The sequence below is a fragment of the Talpa europaea genome, assembly GCF_964194135.1.
Source record: "Talpa europaea genome assembly, chromosome: 6".
NCBI classification, from domain to species: Eukaryota; Metazoa; Chordata; class Mammalia; order Eulipotyphla; family Talpidae; genus Talpa; species Talpa europaea.
Genome location: NC_140072.1, coordinates 107,763,393 through 107,770,505, shown reverse-complemented (window position 1 = coordinate 107,770,505; position 7,113 = coordinate 107,763,393). Strand labels below are relative to the sequence as shown.

General features: G+C 34.2%; 1 pseudogene across 1 annotated transcript; it reads right to left on the bottom strand.

Annotated features, from left to right (window-relative positions):
- Positions 1–6,016: 6,016 nt before the first annotated feature.
- On the bottom strand, positions 6,017–6,404 carry LOC311171862 (small ribosomal subunit protein uS8-like; annotated as a pseudogene). The gene has a single exon. The product of its transcript is annotated as a small ribosomal subunit protein uS8-like (transcript).
- Between the last annotated feature and the right edge of the window lie 709 nt (positions 6,405–7,113).

The following is a 7,113-nucleotide window of genomic DNA, read 5'->3' as shown; positions in this document are numbered from 1 at the left end:
GGTCACAGGTCAGTAGAATGTGTAAGTTTAATGTTTAATTTGAGAAGCATATGTTTATTTCCCTATGGTGAACAGTACGTATGTTATGTCAGGACAAGTAGACAGAGAGCATTAGATTGATTCACAATGGAAAAGTCAATTTAATAACATACCTATAGGGAATTTGCATGATTGTAAATTCTAAAGAGAAATGGAGCAGAACAGGGATATTTATCTTGTATTGAGGGATCTGGGGCATCAAGGACAGAGACTTCACATGGTAAGCAAGGAGTGATTACATCATTTTACTCTGAGATTTAATATATAATTACATAGTATATAGAAAAGAAAGAATTTTTGAAGCCTGTATACAGTATATTACCTGAATATACTATTGTGAGAAATGTGGACTATTGTCATAATGTTAATTAAAAGGTCAAAATGTTGAAATCAAAATTACTGTAATTTCTTAAAGTAAGCTTTAAACTTTGCACATATGCATTTTTTTTTAATTAGGGAGTTGGCACTCCTGGCTCATTGAAGTAAATTACAGCTATCCTTTCACAAATCCGAAGTAATATGTAGTAATTTTGGAGGTTGCTTTTGATTCCAAGGTGTCTAGTCAACTCAGATTTTTCAAACTTTGTAGATAAAGACTTTATAGTGGCAAGAAGTCACAGGATTGGTTTGAGTCAGCGGCATTCCAATATAAAAATACAATGATGTCAGCTGCAGTTTGTATTTTATGTTTGTCTCCAAGTCCTATCTTCCCAAATAGATTTGAATGAGATCATAAGGCTCTGTTCTCAGAGAGGTGAGATTTATAGGAGGCAACTTTTGAAGTTATTGTAATTAAAAGACTTTAAACTGTGCTGTGGAAATCTACAAACTGAGGAAGGTTGAGATGTATCTCTTAACTCATACAGTACAGTGAATAGGCCAGGAAAAAGGTGCAATATTGTCAAGTTCTGTGACCATTAGTCTCTACCTTAACTTGTATATTCCAAGGGAAAATGTTCAAACCCTACATAGGTTCTGAGGCTGAATTGATGAAAAATTAATGTCAGATGAGTAGGAGGAAAGACCATTATTTACTTATATAACTGTGGAGAATCTACATGGATGCTAATTCTAAAGGAAAATGAGGCTGATCAGGGATATATAATCTGTGTTTAATAATAAGGGTCATCAAGTATAGAGAAAGGGGGCTACTTTATATGACAAAGAGAAGATAAAGAATAAAAAGAAGAGTTTCTTAGGTAGGGAGGATATGTTCACTGATGATATCCCCTAAACTAATATTTTCCTAGATCATAAAAATGGGGCAACAGTGATTGCTTCTATGATTAGAACAAGGGCAAGCACCTTTATTGCTCTTAATTTAAAATAAAGTCCTTTTTTAAGTCATGATAATTTCTTGATTGACTGTTAATTCCCCACACCAAGGTGACAATTATTGAAAGAGGCCTACTTTGGCATATGAAAAAAGCCTATCTGACCCTTTTGAGAAGACAATTTCCACAGCTGTAAACACTATATAGGATCAGTTTGGCTTTGTTGTGCCTCTCTAGACTCTAATAGATGAAAACTACTAGAAACAATCACTCAGTATTTCATATTTGTTCAAGTGAACTAAACACAAAGCCAAAAAGAGTCTATACAAAATCCAGTGAAAATTTGTATGACTGAGACAGCAGAGCAGTTAGGAATAGTTCTATTAAAAAAAAAAAAATCAGACTCACTTTTGTATTAAGGAGAGAGCTTTCCTGTATACTCTCAGCAGGATCATGCCCCAAATGCCATGAAATGCTGAAATAATGACTATGTTAAACAGATTTCCTGCAAAGTTCTTGGAAATGAATTTATATACTTAGAAACGTCAAACCTTTCCTCTATGGACCCAAGGTTGAATCAATTACAATTGTTGACATTCCAGTTCCAGGATCATTTCAAATTTGTCATTGATGCAATCTGCATTCCTAGATGGAGCTATTTTATCTCTGGTTTCAAAGTAAAATAATGAAGACAATGGCAGCTCACATTTATAGAGCAATTGACAAATGTTAGTCATTCCATATTATTATCTCATTTAACTATCAATAAACCTGTAAGGTAGGTAAGCGTACTATTTTCCAATTGAGGAAAACAGAAATACCTAGAGAATAAGGACCCTACTTACCCAAGGTGGCAGAATTGACAAGTAACAGAGTTGGGTTATGACTCAGTAAGGTTATTTACAGAAACTTGCATTTTAATCAGTTACTAAATTTTACCAGAGCAAATTACATTTGTAGGGCCAGTTTTTCATATTTCCTATCTTGTTATTGAAAGACTAAAGTACCCTGTAATGAACACAAAAACACTGTGACCTTTTGCAATATTTTTAAGGTAAAGGAAAATAACTATTCCAGAACCTGGGTTGTTATTGCTGGAGATGAGAAAATCATCCTGTTTGAATCCATCTACAAACTAGTTGTGTAACCTAACACTCAAAGATGACTTTATTCCTTTACAAACAGGGCACAATTATTAAAAACACTACATATTAAATTACTTATGGAGCACAGGGATTAGTTGAAAATCATGCCTCTCATATGCTGATGAGAATCTTTCCTGTAGAAGCTCAGACACCAATGACCTGGGTAATAATTTAGTTTCATAATAAGAGGTTTTGGTATAGACTAATAAGAGGTGCATATCTAGGGAGTCTTATCAACGAGCAGTTACAATCCAGACCAATGAAATTCCAGGTGGTTGCAAACATTTTCGGTGACTCTTCATTTTCATTTTTTTCTCTGTAGGCAAAATAGCACAGCAATAAATTACGGTGTAGGGAATAGTTATGATAATGTTACATTCAGTTCAAATTTATTTGATCATATTAGGTGGAGAGTTTTATTGAAATCAAACTTTGTTTTTTTGACATTTTATTGTCTTTTCTTCTTTTTAACATTCAGCAATATAGATATCTCAAAACACATCTAGGTGGATTTCCAGTGCTGTTTTCTACTCTAAATGCACTAAACCATTATAGTTCTTTGTGTGAGTTACACATAATATAATTTATCTTCACCTCTCTTTTCCTAGTAGCCAATTAACAGATTTCTGACTGTTTTTATCTGCTTTTCAATCATAACACATTATTTTATGCTATAAAATAAGAATGCTTTAAAGTCAATTTTAGTCTACATTTTATTCAGTGAAAACTTTGTGAATATGACATATTGATTTTATGGATATGTAATCATGATTAATCTTTCTATTTCTAATCATCATTGAGCAAATTAATAAAAAGCTTAGAATATCTATGCAAAAATAAATAAAATTCACAAATTTTAATAATGCAAATCTAACAGATAATTTGGAAATGTATGTAGAGTATGAAATTATGCAATTTATCTTAATTTAAGTGAAAATATGGTAAAGTCATCATTTCTTACTGTGAGATAATATTATATAGTTCTGAACTGTACATTTTTAGACTTTTCTTTAATGTACCAGGTAATTAAAATCCCCTATCAGTTCCCTTCCCTTTTATAACAGTCTCTTTATTTCACAGGCCATTTATTCAACTTCATAGTGCTTTTGATCTAGTGGTTTATAACAAATACCCAAAATAAATTTGGATCCATTGTAACATCCAATTTCCTGCCAGAGTGAGTCTGACCTATCTTATTCTCACTTATTCTGCTCAGCTATGTTATTTGCAACCTTTCCATCTCTGGTGTCAACAAATGTATATAAGAGAGAATGCTCCATAAATGGCATGTTGGGAATAAAGTGATGAATAGAAATGATATGAGAAATATCAAGTTCCAATATCTAGCAGATGTTAATGAGTGAAAAATAGCCGAAAAACCATAAAAACTTTGTATACATCCTACTCCTCATATTTGTTGCCCTCAAAGTTGATTATTTCTTAATATAGCATGTAGGTCACTAGATCACAAGTCCTGAATGGTCAATACTAGCATAGAGCCATAAAAATTGTATTCATTATGCTGCCCCATTAATATAATTCCAATTACATTTTTTTAAAAAGATTTATTTATTTTTATAAGAACTGGGGTACAGGCCAGATGTGCAGGAGGGTGAGAGGATTCACCAGACAGAGCAGGGAACAGAACAGTCAGACTGATGAAACACACTGCTTAGGGGAGCAGCAGGCAAGACAGGAGAGGTCTGCCCAGCCATGCGGGATTCTCGCCGGCTGTTTGGGATCGAACCAGCGCTACAGAGGATGCAGACAGCTTCACAGTGTGGCGCTCAACCACCTGCGCCACCAGGGAGGCCCTATATTTTTTATTAAATGATTGGCTTCATCTTCTACTACAGAAGAGTATATAATTCTATTTACTTTTCACTTACATAGACCTAAATATGTATGCAAATCATTGGGCATACAGAATGACTAATTCAGCATGACATGAAAATTTGCCAAATAGAACTGTGTATGATTTGGGCATTCTTACATAACAGTAAAATTGAAACAGTGGAGCAGGTATGCATAGGTTCAAATATTGGAGAATTCGTGTTGCAAAAACAAGATTGATATGAACCTTCATGCTGAATGAGTCTTTCATAGCAGTCTGGCCTTATTTCCATGGTCACAATGGGCTTAATTAAGCCACAACTTACAAATTTACTTTGGTTCACAGTCATGTTTATACCACTAAGTGAATCTGTTCTTGTATTAAGGAAAATGTAAGTGGACACATTAAGAAACGTGCTAAGGTTTTCATGAATGGGAACAGACTACTGTAATGGAGGAAAACTGTATGAATTAGAACTCTTGTCTCTTACTTCAAGACAGAAAATGTTTAATTCACTGAAGAAGGAATAAATGAGAGAGCATAAGCCAGAATTACAAGTTCCAAGGCCTCTGCCTGCTTTCTCCATCTACTCTTGCACTTAGAGTCTTTTGCAAGTATGGTCAACAGCACTGGCTAGCTAGCTAGCTGGCTCCCTTATCTGTGCAAAGAAAATGCAGGATTTCTTAGTTTTAAAGGAGATGCCACTTGTTGCCATAGGGGAAAATAAAACATAATGTAGTAAGAAAGTTCCTGTGTCAGTCAGAATAGAGATAATATACTATAATAAGAAAACAACTCTCCAAATTTCCTGTACATCTAAGCAGTCATTGAAGTGACTAACTTTCATGAGACAATTCATCTTATAGCTAACACATGTTACATTTCTATTAAGCATGCATTTAGGAGTGTATTTGTTAAGTTAAAAGATATTCAAGTACTTGGGTCTCCCTGGTGGCACAAGGGGTTAAGACGCAACCTGTGAAGCAATCCGCAGTCAATGAAGCACGAGTTCAATCCCCAGCCAGGGTGCAGCAGACCTCTCCTGTTTCATCCGCTGCTCCCTCAGCAGTGTATTTCAGTCAGTCTGCCTGTTCTGTTCCCCACTCTATGTCTGGTGAATCCTCTCACCCCCCAAACCTCTGGCCTGTACCCCAGTTCTTGTATGCATAAATAAATAAATCTTAAAAAAAAAGATATTCAAGTACTCAACATTGAAAGATAACACTAAGATACAATATTTTCCTAAAACAATTGCACCAATTTATTTTGTCAATTTGTTTTTTTTATTTGAATTCACATTCTTGCTAATGCTTGCTATTATCTGTTTTGTTTTGTTTTTCACTTTTGCCACTGAAGTGACTATATAGTAGACACATTTTACTTGTGAATTACATGTTAAGGTACACTTTTTTTTTTTTACAAGTGCTGCTTTAGTTATGGCTCACAAATTTTGACACATGATTCCTTAAGAATCATGAAATGTATATTTTGCAAATTTCTTTATTTTTTCTTTATTCCATCATTTCTTGTTTACTTTGTTAGAGATATAAGAATTTTTCATGAACTCATTGCTCTTGACTTTAATTAATGTAGCCCCTCAAATAAATATACATTAATATTAAACCAGTAAAATGTATTCCTCTAAGCCACAATCCCCTTCTGATATACTAAATTTATTTATTTATGCCATTGAGGCATTTTATTTGAATATATCTATTACATCCCTAGAAAAATAATCCCAACATTTTCCCTCCTGTGTGTTTTTGCCTTGTTTCTTCATGGTACTAACAGCCACTGAAGTTGTTAGTACAATGAAACCAAACTAACAGAACAAGAGCAGTTTATTTTGCTATTTTTCTAGAACTTTGAGTTGCACATCAAATCTGGGACTGATCACTCCACACTTGTTTAACCTGCCAGTGATATTCACAGCAATTTCCCCAGCTCTGTGATCATCAGTGATTTCAAAATCACCAATATAACCATGCTTGATGATCATAGTTAGAAACCAATGACTTTAGAGAAAAGCCTAATAAGAACCCGGTATTGGCTTGTCTTTTCGACATTGTTGTTGCTTGGGAGAGCATCAGCCAGCAGTGTCAGCTGCACCATTATGGCAGCACAGAAAGATGGCAGAAAAAGTTTGGAAAGTCAGGCACACACAGAGTTACAGGCAAAATTTATTTTATGTTGATTATACTTATGAAGCATTATTAATTGCAGTACATATTTATAGTTGGGACTTTTTCATACATTTTACCTTCCCTTTGCTACAGATGTGCCTTCATCTCTGGGTAAGACCGCCACTCTCATCTTGCTTTCCTTATCTGCTTCTTTTGTTTTATTTTAGCCATTAAGATGTAATCCTTATGTAAAATTCATGCAAAGTACCAGAAATGTGAGAATCTCCCCACTTTTTGATGAATCATCTTCTGAGATTATGTTCTTGTGCTGATTTTAAGTTAAGGATGCTTTTCTCTGCTATGCCTTGCAAGGGCAAGACACAAATGCTCTCAAACAGTAGCAAACACACATGTACACAAAAATATGTGAAGAATGAGAATGTAGCACTAGGGAAGCCAGCATCTGTGGTAAAATGTTTGTTACACTGGACATGTGATTAACACATCACATACCTGAACTAGGTCATTTTTCAATGAATTGTGATTGTGAATTTGTGAATTGTGATTCACAAAATATGAAATATATCAGACTTTAGATATCATCACATTCTCACAAAGTAGAAACAAGTCAGATAAAAATACAGTAACAAACACATACAAATTCTTCTATAGCTTATAATTTGGATGATGTTTGTGTA